At 38.6% G+C, this 14,536-nt stretch overlaps 1 pseudogene; it reads right to left on the bottom strand.

The window, feature by feature from the left end:
• Nucleotides 1-10,019: 10,019 nt before the first annotated feature.
• LOC145995378 (uncharacterized) lies at nucleotides 10,020-11,772 on the bottom strand (annotated as a pseudogene).
• Between the last annotated feature and the right edge of the window lie 2,764 nt (nucleotides 11,773-14,536).

A 14,536-nucleotide genomic window follows, 5' to 3' on the forward strand; every position in this document is an offset into this window, starting at 1 on the left:
AAGTGCCTACAGATAATTTTAAAACAAGAATTGCTCATCGAGTTTTGTCTTCCCTCCTTGCTAAAGCACCGTGATGCTTAAGTTAGCAGTAAACATTTAATAGCGTTGCTAAATAGGTGAACAAGAACCACAGTTTCGACCAAAGGAACTCCGTGCATCTCAGGCGAAATTAACAGGCGCCTGCGGAAAGCGTTGTCAATTAAAATCAGCAACAAACTAGGTCTTAATCTTTCTGTCAGCAGGCTCATAGTACCTGTTCCCTGATTGATCAAGAGCTTTAATTACCGTGGAGGTGACTAATTGCATTTTAGGAACTTTCCTCCTGGGCCCGGTCTCCGCCCAACCTCTGTTTCCGAGAAGGAGCCCCCCCTTCCTCCTCCCCCATCTCCATTAAAGATGATCAACTTAGAAGTTGAAGAAAAGACCTTCCGGACGAGGACGGAAGTTTCTCAAGTTCTTGTGTTCGAGGCGAGGAGCTTTCAAAAGGCTTTGCCTCGATGCGATAATGACACTTTTGTCCCCTAGATGGCAGCAGTGTTGACGGTAATGTGTAAACGTAAAGTGAGAAGAAGTTAGCACCTTCCCGAAAGTGTGTTCCGATTCAATTGAGGGACAAAGACAAATAATACATCATAAGGGGAGATTCTAAGAAAACTTTCTTATTACCTTACACTGTTTTAGATAAAATCAGAGATACCACAGGAAGATAGAAGGCTTATATTGATGTACTCTTTGCCCGATTTTCTAGGATTGGCACAACGCCCCTTGGATTTGCATGTAAAACTTGATAGTAGGTAGTGCATTATGCAGCTTTGCGCAACTGCATGGTACATTGCCTACTAACGAAGTTTGCTTTAAAATCCGATGGGAATTTTGCCAATCCTAACCCAGCCTTCCTTAAATCTTGACTTCTACCGGTAAGGGAGGAAATCTCACTATTCCTTAATTGCCTTGTGCAAGAATTTCCCTTACCAAGATTCTAATTTTTAAAGATATTGCACGTTTTTTTCAAACTTTTCTTAAATCGAGCTTTACCGCCCGCTTTGTAGTATTATCTGTAACAATTATTACATACTATGTACTAATATTTGCTGTTAATTTCTCATATAAATCAAGTAGCCACGAACGATTTTTCTACATTTGATAGATTTTCAGGTGAATGTATGGGTGAAAAGAATTGCTATTGTTTCTCAAACAATTAAGATTTGATGTTAGTGAAAGAAAATTTTGCTTTATTCATCTTCACAATGACATCAAGAAGTTTCTACCCAAATGTGAGTTAAACTGTCATCCATTTTTTTTTGTTTATCTTCAAAATGACAGCACAAGTTTTTATTATTCAGTTCTTTTGGTTTTCTCTATTCAAGAACAGTACAAATTGCATAATTTGGTTTTACCCGCGTAACAAATTAGTTTTTGTTGCTCTATATATTATTTGTATTCTGTGTGAATATAATATAATTTACAAACAGCGTAATTAACTTTTAACATGCTGCCAGATTGAGTAATCTAAAAGATATCCAATAACATGTTTGCACTGATGCATGTTAAAAGTTTGAACAGCACATGCTTGCTGAATTGTCTTGGACTTGTAACTGAAATGTGCATGTGCATGTCATGTAAAAGGAGGAGTGAAAACTTCATTCTCGCAAAAGAGAATAACTACTTAATCTCTTTTCAGTTCACACCCTGCTTATTTCTGGGTGTAATTTTTAATTCTTTTCAAACACCTTTTTCCTGATTGCTTCATTGTTGTTTTTTATATCTACTTTCATCTGCTATGCCTCTTTGATTCGCACAGGCTCATTTACAAAACTATTGTTCTCCGGTGCTTACTCTCTAGAGAAAGGGGGTTGGTGGGGGTAATTTCATGAAGAAAAAGCCCTCCGAAAGGCCATCCGGTCCAGAGATGCAGGAAGGTCTCCTCTGGCATCTCTTATCCCGTTACTCAAGGACGAGCGACAAAGCCGCACCCTGATTCTTAACAGGAATTGATAATAAGTTTCCTCCTTGCCATGCGCCTCCCACAGGCCTTGCATTCCCCCTCCCACCGGTTGTCCGTCACCGAACGTGTGAACATCTGGAACCCATCAATCCGTGATCTTTGCTTGTAAAGAGGTGTAGGTAGGGCCATTCAGGGAGCCCAGATTGACTCCGTTTAGCAGCAGGTTGAATTTCGAGATTGCCATGACGAAAGGCCAACTCACGAACCATCCAGGAAAGCGATACGCATGATTGATGGAGCTATGATTCTATTGTGATTGGACATTGCTGCCTGGAGTTCCTGCACCAGGTCCTGGGCTTGAATTCGTGTCGAAAAATGTAAATCAATTTTGGAGGTGATCCATAAGGGACACATCATTGATTTATTTCTAGTTTTGTTATTTAGCGTCGCTTTTCTGGATAATCGCGATGGAGATGAGTGAAGTTGATATACACAAAGAACACCCATGGACAGGAAAGGAAACGAACCAGAAACTTCGGCCACCGAGCCGGTATATCATTGATTAAGATAGCACGATTATTCAAATAGCTAACGGCAAATATATCTTATAGTAGGAAGCAAATGTTCTATCACCATGCTAATTCATTGTGTTTCTCGCGACGTGGTGTTCAAGATTTTAAAAAAGAAAGCACGAAGAAGCAGAGGACGGACAACATCTGCTTCAGCACAAGTACAGTAATGGACACTTCTGGTTTGTAATGATCCCACTGAAAGTCAGTAGGATTGTTACAACACAGAAGTGTCCGTGACTGTACAATTCCATACCTTAAAACCACATAGAATGAAGAGAGGAAAAGAAACTTATATCAAAAAAGCAATGGATCCTTTACGTACTGTTATCTTTACAACTGATTATGCATGGAACAGTGGTAGATTAACAAACGTTTCTTGTGGATGGCATATATCCTCCAGCTCATCTACGATAAGCTAATGAAAAGTCTATTGTCTGTTTTACAAAGTAGAGGCTGTTAATCACTTACTTCTAGACACGGCTATCACCACCCCTCTCCGTCGTCTCCCCCACTCAATCCATAACATGAAAAGTACCAACATGATTGATTCAGTTTTCTTATGTGTTCTGGACCTGAAATGTTTTTTTTTTCTCTCTATTTTCTAAATTAAAGATTGTCGCTGCAATAACTTCCTGTTTATTCTAGCATCGAATATTTTTATAAGAAGTGTTCAATGTGGGGGTATACGCATTACGTTTTGTAATTTTCTACATAACCTTTTCAATGCTCAATATCTTACCAAAATGTTCTTGTGAAAGTTTATTTTTATGTAAGGACTGAGCATACAGTTTAAGTTGAATCTGAACCACGTTGTACAGTGGGATCCATGAGTATTACAGTGCAAATTGTCCATGACTATTTTCATTAATTTTTCTCTTACATACTATATGTTTTTAAGCGATGGATTTTTATGTATGCTGGAACAGAAGTTGTCAGCAGCTTGTTTTGAGTTTCATTTTTAAATTCTTGAAGCTCTTATTGGGTCAAATAAAGTGCACGAACATGGTGATGTACAATTTGCACGGTAATACTTATGGATCCCACTGTACACCATTGAGAAAATACTAATATTTTTTTATAATTTTATTCATAGACGTTTGAAATTTGGACATAAGTAAGCATGAAGTAATTAGCTTATTCAATATTTATGTATATGTCTTAACAGAGAATAGTCACTCGTTTAATAAAATATTGCATATTACAATAGGGTCTTATATACATACATACATACATGTACAGTGTGTTTAACGTGCAAATTGTCCATGACTATTTACATTAATTTTTCTCTTACATCCTATGTGATTTTAAGCGATGGATTATTATGTATGCTGGTGCAGAAGTTGTCAACAGCTTCTTTTGAGTTTTCTTTTATTAATTGAAGCTCTTATTTGGTCAAATAAACTGCACGAACATGCTGATGGACAATTTGCACGGTAAAACTCGTGGATCCCACTGTACATAACAGATATACAAAAATGTATAGACAACAAATACATTCATATATACACACATTACACACACACACACACACACACACACACAAACAAACGAACATACGTAATATAAATATATGTTAACATAGTATTATAAATATAGTTTAATGTTAGAAACTTTGGAAGAAATTCCTGAATGAGAGATTATTTGTGCTTATATTATCGATTGAATTACACTTTTGTATTTGGAAGAACTTCTACAGTTTGATTTGTGTTACAATCAAACATTCAAGGCATATGATGGAATAGAAGGAAACGTAGAAACTATATATTGGGATAAGTTGATCCAAGACCTATGATACGGAAACAGTTTCCCACAAATCAAGGAGACCAAGGAATTCCTTTGAAAGCAAGCACTCAAGAATTCCATGGATAACTTTAAGATCTCCAGACGATCCGTTTTTTCCCTTCCTTTCTGATATCAAGAGCATCAACTTTTGTAAGAAAACTTCCAAAAGTTGCAGAAGAAGGGCGAAAGCAAGAGGAAAAAAAACACAACCGAACGAACAACGAAACAAAAAGCGACAAACAAACAAGAACGCCCGCGAAGGAAAACTTGGAAAAGGGGAAAGTTTTCGGCGTCCCGATTTCGTATTTTATATGCATAAGAAACGAAGGAAGGCGAGAGACTAATTAATAATCCTCCCGCTCTTAATGAAACTGCAAGTCTGTCGAGGAGAAGGACTTGAGGTGTTCCAGAGGAATTCCCCGCTCCGGTCCTTCTCAGAGCCATCCCCAAACCCTTTTCAGGACCATCTTTGCTAATCGGGTTCCGAAGTCATTTGTCGACTTCCTTTTTAGCAGTTCCTGCTGTGTTGCACTAATGAACCTCCTTAGCCACGAATGAAGAAAGAAAAAGGCAAAGGAGAGAGGGATGAGACAAAAGTTTCCAGCACGAACTGCTTCCAAATTATCCAAGAGAGAATGGCTTCATAACGCAAACATACGATTCTGGGGGAAGCGGCAAAAAAAAAGGGAGGGAAGATAATAAAAGTGAAACAAAAGCAGCTCCTGGAGAAAGAGGGAGAAAATATTAAAGACCAGAAGATGATAAGTATCCGCTGGAAGAGCACCCGGGCGTGAGGAAAGAAATTAACAGCTTTCATAATTAGGAAGATTATGCTTATCGTCTTTGTTCATCCGCTGTGTTTAATATACTCGTAGCCAATTGCTGTCTTTACTCGTACTTCCCTTCTCTTCGTCTCTTTTTTTCGCCATTTCGTGTAAGCTTTTCTTTAGTGATGTATACACGTGAACATGCAGGGTGAGGAAAGCAAATGCGAGCAGCATCCGCTTGAATGCTCGCTTCAATTCGACACTCCAGTTCCGTAAGAAGTCTGCTAGTGTGGTGGAGTTGATGATTTGGTAGATGCTGCCTGTGATCCTTTCATTTGAGGTCTGCATACAGGATGATCCTTAGTGTCACCACAAGTAAGAATTCGGGGGTGGTAGGTCTGGCGATCGTTGTGGCCATTCATGTATGTAAACTGACTTTTGCGTCACCCTGTAGTTTAAAATATCATAGTCGCCATAACACCCTCACCTTATATTCACTCAGCGAGATCCGTTGGCCAGTTTTGCAAAACTGTTTTGAATTTATCGCAATTTAAAAAAAATCATAATCGCCATTTTCTACTAATTGCAGTATCATACATGCATACACACACACAGGGGACTAGGGCCTGCCATGTAACTTTTTGTTCGATGACGTGTTGTAAGTGCATAGAGTCCCATCGGCGCTGTTTTCTGACTTTTGAGACCTCATCCAACCACTTCTTCTAGAGTGCTGGTCAATTGGCTACACGGGAGTCCAATACACATATATACATGCACGTATTTCTGTGTGTGTGAGCGCGTTTGCCACTGCCATTCATATTCTCCTGTGGAGAGAGGAACAAAATTGTTAGTATGGCTTGAACTCATTCAGTCAAAGTACCTTAGCTCATTCGAATTCATGTAATCATTGGATACCGGGTTCGATTCCTGCTGGCGGCACATAACAGTTCAGATTCCAATTTAAACAGTAGGTTCATTCTCAATTAGCCTAGTTCATTGCCAAAATTTGTCATTTTGGAAAAAGGTTAGTTTGTTTAGAGTAACCGAAAATAATTTTTCATGACCAAATATGTGCTTAAATGGGTCATAAACAAATAATTGTTTACCACAACCACATTGTTTTTACGGCGGATGTGGTTCGGATTCCACTTTAAACTGTAGGTCCAGGCCCGATTAACCTTACTGTGCATAAAGTGCACCAACACCAATTCAATCAATCAATCACTTTGTTTTTACTAATCGTCCACATTTGTTTACAGCTACCATACAATTTGGTCATATTACAAAATTTAGTTAAGGCAAAACGTATTTTTTTTTGTTTGTGTTCAAAAGAAGTCAGTCGGAAATTATCGAGGTGCAAGATTGTTTGTTGTAAGATAGGATTTCAGCTTGGTTTTTCAAAAATCCCCAAACAATACGAAATGTACCCTTGCGTGTATTTCGCGTGATACAGTGTGAGGTACTAACGTTTCCCTCAGCTCCTGCTCCATGAAATCCGCTGCCGTTACCACTGTTCCAACAGTTGCATTCATGTGCAGCTTTGTTCCCCACTGGAAGCAATCGACAACCAATACGAGGCGTTCGACAAGAAAGTTCTTGCAGGCCGGAAATCATTCATTGAACATTGAATGGCTTTTACGGTCAGTGCGAGCGCAAACATCGTTCATAGCGTTATCTATTCCATCTCCCGTCCGTCTGTCCTCTACCATTAAACAGCTAGGAGACGCTGGGATTTATGTCCGGTCGTGGCCAGCCTTGGAAAAGTCACACCTATGGCCTCACCCAGCTTTAGCCTTGCGAACCAAACAGCTGCACTGGAAAGGCATGTTTGCAAAATATACCTCCCCTCCCCCACCTACTCGTGCATGCATTCGAATATATCCTGTATGTAGATAGGATATATCCATATCAAAGACCTTATAAACACTAGGGCGGTGATGATCGAGATATGGGTCGCGATCCACATGCGACACTTTGAGATTACACCCAACTCTACATAGCTTAAAGTGAGCCGGAACGCACCGGGACTATGTTCCGGCAAATCAATTCCTGCTGTGACATTGGACATCCATTTTATTTATTCGTCGTGGCCTTGTTGTCAAGGTTTGTTTGATTGATTGATTGAATTGGTGCTTGAAGTCCACTTTATGCACAGTAAGGCTAATCGGGACTGGACCTACAGTTTAAAGTAGGATCCGAACCACTATGTTCATCCAACGGTAATCGAACCCGGGACCACTTGATTACAAGGCGACAACGTTGTAGTCAAGAGGTCCTGGGTTCCATAACCGGTGGAGGCACATGGTACAGTGCTGAAGGTCCAGTACCGATTAGCCTTTCTGTGCATAAAGTGGACTTAAAACAACAATCCAAACAAACAAACAATTAATATTTTTTATTTTAATACACTACAAAAAGTCTATCCATTGTTACATTAATTGTTGTAAACAATAAACTGGGAAGAAAAAAGAAAGTTTTTGTGCTAAATTTGTTTCCTGTCGGTGAGAGGACCAAAAATTTAGAAAAAAGTAATAATTTTCGGTCGATGCTATTCGTATAACATGTAAACGAGAACCTAATATATCTTGTGTTCATATATTTACATTGGATGAAATAATAATAATAATAATAATAATAATCATCATCATCATCAGTGATATTATTTTGTGGTACGCAACGGTACGTCGTTCCAGCATCTTTTTATAGTTGAGATTAAAACTAATAACTGGGGAACGGAATATAAGTTCAGCACCTATCCAAAGATATAGATGTTTGCATACAGATTGTTTGAGATATGTATGTTAGGATATGAAATCAAGTAAAATGAACACACTTTGCTGCACTTTTTGTACCTTTTTGTGAGATTATCACATGTATCCCCTTTTTACCCCTCTCTCTTCGATTCTTCAGCATATGTTTCCTTCCTTTTCTTTCAAGTTTTGTTCAAAAAATTGACAGAAAAATAAATTATTTTGACTCATTTTAGAGCTACATAAAACCCTAAAGTTTCATTTTCCAGAGCAGAACGAGAGCTATGAAATGTTACAATATAAACATTGCAGCCCCAATACTTCCCAAGATAATGTAGCAAGATATTGTTAGTTCGAAATCATGGAAATGTTGTGTTGAGCGTAATCCAGTATAACAAGTTGATTGAAACTAAATGCCACGTTTACTTCCTAAATACGGGTTACTTTATGTAATTATTACTAATTATGTTATTTGATAGTGTTGAATAAAGAATGTTAATGTAGCTGGTTTAGATCTGCATAAAGGCAGACCTTTATTCTTGCACGTTTTTTAAAACAATTTCAGAACATTTTTTTCCCTTTGCCGACCATAATTTTGTGTGTGTGAGCCTACATGGACGCACGATTATATACGAACTTATAACATTTTATGATGAATAAGAACTACAACTCAACTTTAAAAGTACCAAAATCTTTCTTCCCTGATAATAAACACCATTGTTATTTCAATATGCATTAATTAGTATTATATTAATATTATTATTAGTAGTGGTAGTGCTCGTGACTATTCATTTGTAGTCTGCGTTCTGCCTATTGAATAAAACCACTATGCACTGAACATTGCAACACACCATCAAGGCATGTGGGTGTATGTAGAACACAAATTCTTGATTCATTTGGTATATTTTATAGGACACTCATAAAGAACGCCCATGCTCGGTCCGGGATTCGAAACCGAGACCTTATGGTGCTTATGGAAATAAGAAAAAATAGTAGTAGAAAAATTTAGTGCGTTTTGGGAAACAGGGCGCTGTGCTAACCACTAAGCCACAGAGGCCGCGAACACAGTTTCTTACATCAGAAGATATGTTTTTGTGAGCTCCAGTGCAGCCACATGGTAAGCACTTTCTTCTTTGGTACGAGCGGTCCCGGGTTCGATTCCCAGTGGGAGACCCCAAAATTTCGATCCCGACGCATCATCGTGAGGACAATTTGGGAGCTACTTGAGTGCTCCGGTCTCGATAGCCAGGAAACAGCGGCGATGGGACTCGTTTCGCTGGTAATATAAAAGTCTTTATTACCCATTAACATCGTCTCCAAAAGTACACATGTCCCACTAGGAAATGTTATTCACATCAAAAGATTCCATAAGGTACTTCAAGACATATTAATTTCCATAACGCGTGAAGCTAGCAAACAGGTTCTGAGCTCTTTTGAAAGCTAAAGAAACGAAAAAGTGTCATGAACAGAGAATATGCTCTCTACCATTAATTTTTTCCTAGGTCACATTAATATTTTGAAAGATAGCAATTTTGAAAATCTGTGGAACCAAATTGCTAAACGAAGCAACAATTCGTAAATTTAATAAAACTCTGAAGGGGGCGGGGATGCAGTGTATGGAGAACTAGCATACTATCAAGCCTCAGTTGCACCCCCTTCAGATTTTTGTACACACACTCATATATTTACAGGGTGCATAGGATATTTGAGGACATTTACGTAAATTTTGAAAAATAACAATATCTCGTATAAGATCAAATATATTTTCATGAAAATTGGTACCCATGAGAAACAAAAGCTTCTGAATAGGTTTATTCTATAAAATCGCCTTCAGCCTCAATGACTTTCTCGAGACGGGACCGAAAGCGTTGACAGGTCTGAATCAAGTGATCTTTTTTTATTTCCGACATCACCTTGACAATGGCTGCCTTCAATGATTCATTGGTGTTGTGCGGATGTTTATTAGTCTCTCTTTCATGAACGCTCCACACATAATAGTCCAAGAGATTAAGATCTGGAGAGTTAGGGGGGCCACATGTTGGGGGTGACATGGTCATGGAGATTGTCTGACATCCATTCTTGGATAATGTGTGACTTATGAGAAGGAGCAGAGTCCTGTTGAAATACGTACGGCCTGCAATTGCGTACACTGTCTATCCAGGGCTTAACAACACTCCGCAGAACCTCAATGTAGGCTGTAGCATTAACTCAAAGACCCTATGGAAAGAAGTGGGGTGGAATGAGGTGTCATTCGTTACTCACAACTCCTAAAACCATCACAGTTGCTGGAAACGTGGTATGCATAACTCTGGGAACTTCAGAAAAATCCTTTCATAACCATCTGTCATTTCGGCGAATAACCTTTTGTTCTTGAACAAAGTTTTTCTCATCAGAGAATAACTACAGTATGCCATGTACCTCAGGGTTTTTGACTTTAGTGAGTAACCGTTTTGCACGGATCAGACCATTCTATTTTGCTTTTGCAGACATGAATTGACCTTTCCTCATCGCATTCGAATTGTATCCAATGTCTTCATGAACCAATGTTCGAATTGTGCCTTCTCGACACCTTGAGTTCCTTTGCAATGGCCCTCATTGACTTTCTGGGGGTATCATTGATAATTTCCTGAACCTTTCGGACACATTCTGGTGTCCTGATAATGTCAGAACGTCGAGAATGCCTTTTTCGCTTCGAAACTCTTGAAACATTTCAACCGGAGGCTTCCAACTCTTTCCGAACTTTATGGACAAATGATCTGGCAAACATTCAGGAACCTAGCAATTTCTAAATCCTTGTGTTTTGCATGTAAGGCCACAATCACAGCGCTTCTTTTCATTTCTTGAGTTAATATAGGTTCATCGTATATCTGCAACAAAAACGACACATTAATAAGGTATAAGCTTTTTATACATTGAAAATGTGGTGTCCTGAAATAGCCTATGCACCCTGTATATCTATCTATCTATCTACCTAGGTATATACACGCTAGGGATCCCGGGTTCGAATCCTGGCCTGGGTATGGGTTTTCTTTGTGATTGTCTCTGCATCAATTGAATCGTCACTCATCTCATCTTCGCGATTACCCGAAATTGGCAGAAAAGCGATGTAAATGAAGCCAAATCAATCAGTAAATAAAGAAATACACACACAGATATATATATATATATATATATATATATATATATATATATATATAAATAAAACACACACACACACGCACACAGTAAAACCTCGTTAATCCTGACTAATGGGAGGATAAGTTGACGGTTAACGAAAGTTCGGTTTAACTGAAATAACCTAAAAGAACAGTAGAAAGTGCATCAAAACTCCGTTTGTAGCAACAAAACACGTTTATTATGGTGTATTTAAAGGGCATGGGCCTAAATACACTATACAGTACAGTACAAAGTCTGCGGGAAACAGAATTTCATCAGTGGTTGACTGCCTTTTCTTATGGAAGTTCTCTTGTTGACTTCTAGCCACATTTAAAACCTTGCATTCTGCTTTTTGTTTCTTTTTGCCTTTTGCCTGTCCGGATTAAGCGAAGTCCGGCTTATCGGGATCCGGATTAACGAGGTTTTACTGTACTGATACACACACACACACACACACACACACACACACACACACACACACACACACACACACACACACACACACACACACACACATATATATATATATATATATATACACACACTTGTATATATCTTAAAGTGAACTTTGTATCCTCTCATGTGAGACATGTTCTTGCATCAATGCACAATTAATATGTACTTTTAATAATATTATTAATATGGTTTGTAAGCTTTTATTTCAGGTGTGTTTTCTCCTAACAGTTTTCCGATTTTTTAATTTTTTTTTGTAACTGGGTGGAAACCTCCTCAAAAAAAAACTTGGCTACGGCACAGCGCAGATCACACTTACAGCGACATACCACATACACATTAGCCATATTACGCAGCTGACAGAGGGTCTGCGAGAGAGCGCGCTGGTTTGCTTAGGAATCGATGGGCCGTTCCAAGCTTTTTGATTTCCCGGCACGTTCTTGAGTAGGCCGACCCAAGACCAAGGTTGAACGGTCCCTTTCGACTCGGTCAGTCCGGAGGTGATCGAGTCGAGTATCTGACCTTCTGGGAGAAATTCGCTCCTTGCAGATGTCAGCAGCAGTCAATAGTTGGATGCGTGTGGCTGGAAAGATACGGAATTCCCCCTTCCCCACCTACACCAACACCATTTGTCGAGGCTCTAGCCCAAATCGAACTGGAGCGTTAAGGGCTAAGGGTTGTATCATGAAGAGCCCTTTCTATGTTTCCAAATTGCCGTTCTCTCGCTGAAATATGAAACAAATCCGTCAATATTTCCTGGCTTTCAGTGGTACAATCACGGACGCTTCTGTATTGTAACAAGCCCATTGACCTTTTGAATAGGATCAGTACAGCCCGGAAGTATCTGCGACTTTAAAGCAGATCAGATCTGTTGTTAGTTTGAATGTATAACAATGCACGTTGACATTTAAAGGTTTCAGTACAGTTCCCTTTTTTATTACAAGACAAAAGTTATACTTGCCTCCTCGATGGCGCAGTGGTAGCGTCGTCGCCTTGTAATCAAGGGGTCCCGGGTTCGATACCCGGTGGAGGTACATAGTGGTTCGGATCCCACTTTAAACTGTAGGTCCAGTCCCGATTAGCCTTACTGTGCATAAAGTGGACTTAAAACACCAAATCAACAAAAGTTGTACTTAATTACCAAATTTCAATAATGTACAATCTGAGTAGTATTCATTTGCGCTATGATATTCTTGATTTTATAATTGTTTTTACAATTTGTTATTGAACCTTATGTTCTTTTCTGCTTTTACAACATTTGTTAGATGGTTGAATGTTTTAAGCGCCATCTGTGCGAGTTCTTCTTGAACTAGCGTTAGTCTGTTGTAGGATTTTAGTTCCTTACTTCAGGTGTCTATTGAGCTTCCTGTCATAATACAGAGCATTCCCTGACATTCGCTACGAGACTCGGTGGCAAGTGGCCCGGCATCAGCGCTTGTCTTTCCCGGTGAACGGGTCCGCGACAGCCACACGCTACAGTCTGTTTTTTTCGCTCTCCCTGCCTTCGCTCTCTTCCCCTTTCTGTTGACGTTGCAGACTGAAGCCAGTATAATCCTCCCTCGCAAGTTGTGTTGTGTCGTGTCCGTGTGTTGAAGATTGTGGCTTAATATGACACCACAAAAGTTTACGTTGCAACAAAGGATTTATCTTGTCGAGTGTTACTTCGGAAAGAGGAATTGTGGAGAAGTGAGTAACAAGGTCAATTCTGACTAAGTGGAAAGAAAAATGGGGAAATCTAAAAAATAAAGTATGCAAAGACAATCTGCACACCATCCGTGAGTTAAAAGAGAGTTATTGTAAGTGAAATCGGGAGAATTACAATTGACGAACTTGCACGTGTAAATGTCAATTTCCTTGGGAGATGCCAGGAATGTGTTGCAGCAGAGGGACATCATTTTCAACACTTTCTGTAGTCAATGTTAGTACACAATGTGAAAACTGTAATTTTAATAGCCGACTCAAGCGACTGTCGCGGACCCGTTCACCGGGAAAAACAAGTACTGATGCCGGGCCGCTTGCCACCGAGTCTCGTAGCGAATGTCAGGGAATGCTCTGTTTAATGCAATTTCATAAATTTATTGTTAAGGCAGAGTTAATATATTGCATTTCCTAAACAAAGTTTCGCACGATGCTCTATTTTTAATACCTGCTTTAAACTTAATGGTTTGCTTTTGTTTTGTACATGCTTCTAAACTTGCCGATGAGTTCCCCAAGCATGTTCTCTTAAGATATTAGCGAATTAAATATTACATAATATGCCTGAATTAGTGAATTTGTATTAATATCCTCGAATTTAGTTTATTACAAGTATGTTTACGTGGTTTGACCAATTTAAATATTAATTTATTGTACTCCTAAAAATATTGTTTCCCTGACTAATTTTACGGGAGACCTATTATTTACTATGTCTTTAGTTTTTTTACCTTTTCGTTTATTGTGACAGCAAAATTTTTCTGTTTGTTCAATAGCAATTTGTTACAGTTAAACGAAATTTTCATTTTTCTCATAGATTTTCATTGTTTATATCATTTCCCTTTACTATCGTACTGCTATCGTCTGCATACAAAAAGATAATAAAAAAATTAATATTTTACGGTATGAAATGTATGTATATAAAAAAATACAAATACAGTAAAACCTCGTTAATCCGGCCTAATGGGCGGATAAGTTGATTAACTGAAATAAACTAAAAGAACAGTAGAAAGTGCATCAAAACTCCGTTTATAGCAACAAAACACGTTTATTATGGTGTATGTAAATAGCATACGCCTAAATACACTATACAGTACAGTACAAAGTCTGCGGGAAACAGAATTTCATCAGTGGTTGACTGCCTTTTCTTTGGGTAGTTCTCTTGTTGACTTCTAGCCACAGTTAAAACCTTGCATTCTGCTTTTTATATATATATATATATATATATATATATATATATATATATATATATATATATTTGCCTGTCAGAATTAAGCGAAGTCTGGTTTATCGGGGGTACGGATTAACGAGGTTTTACTGTACCAAGAAACGGGTCTAATATTGTTCCTTGAGGAACTATAATGTAGAATGAGACAAGATTGAGAGTAAGTTCTGTTCTTGTCTGGATGTGAACCGACC

Source organism: Lepisma saccharinum, chromosome 11 (genome assembly GCF_977018435.1).
Source record: "Lepisma saccharinum chromosome 11, izLepSacc3.1, whole genome shotgun sequence".
NCBI classification, from domain to species: domain Eukaryota; kingdom Metazoa; phylum Arthropoda; class Insecta; order Zygentoma; family Lepismatidae; genus Lepisma; species Lepisma saccharinum.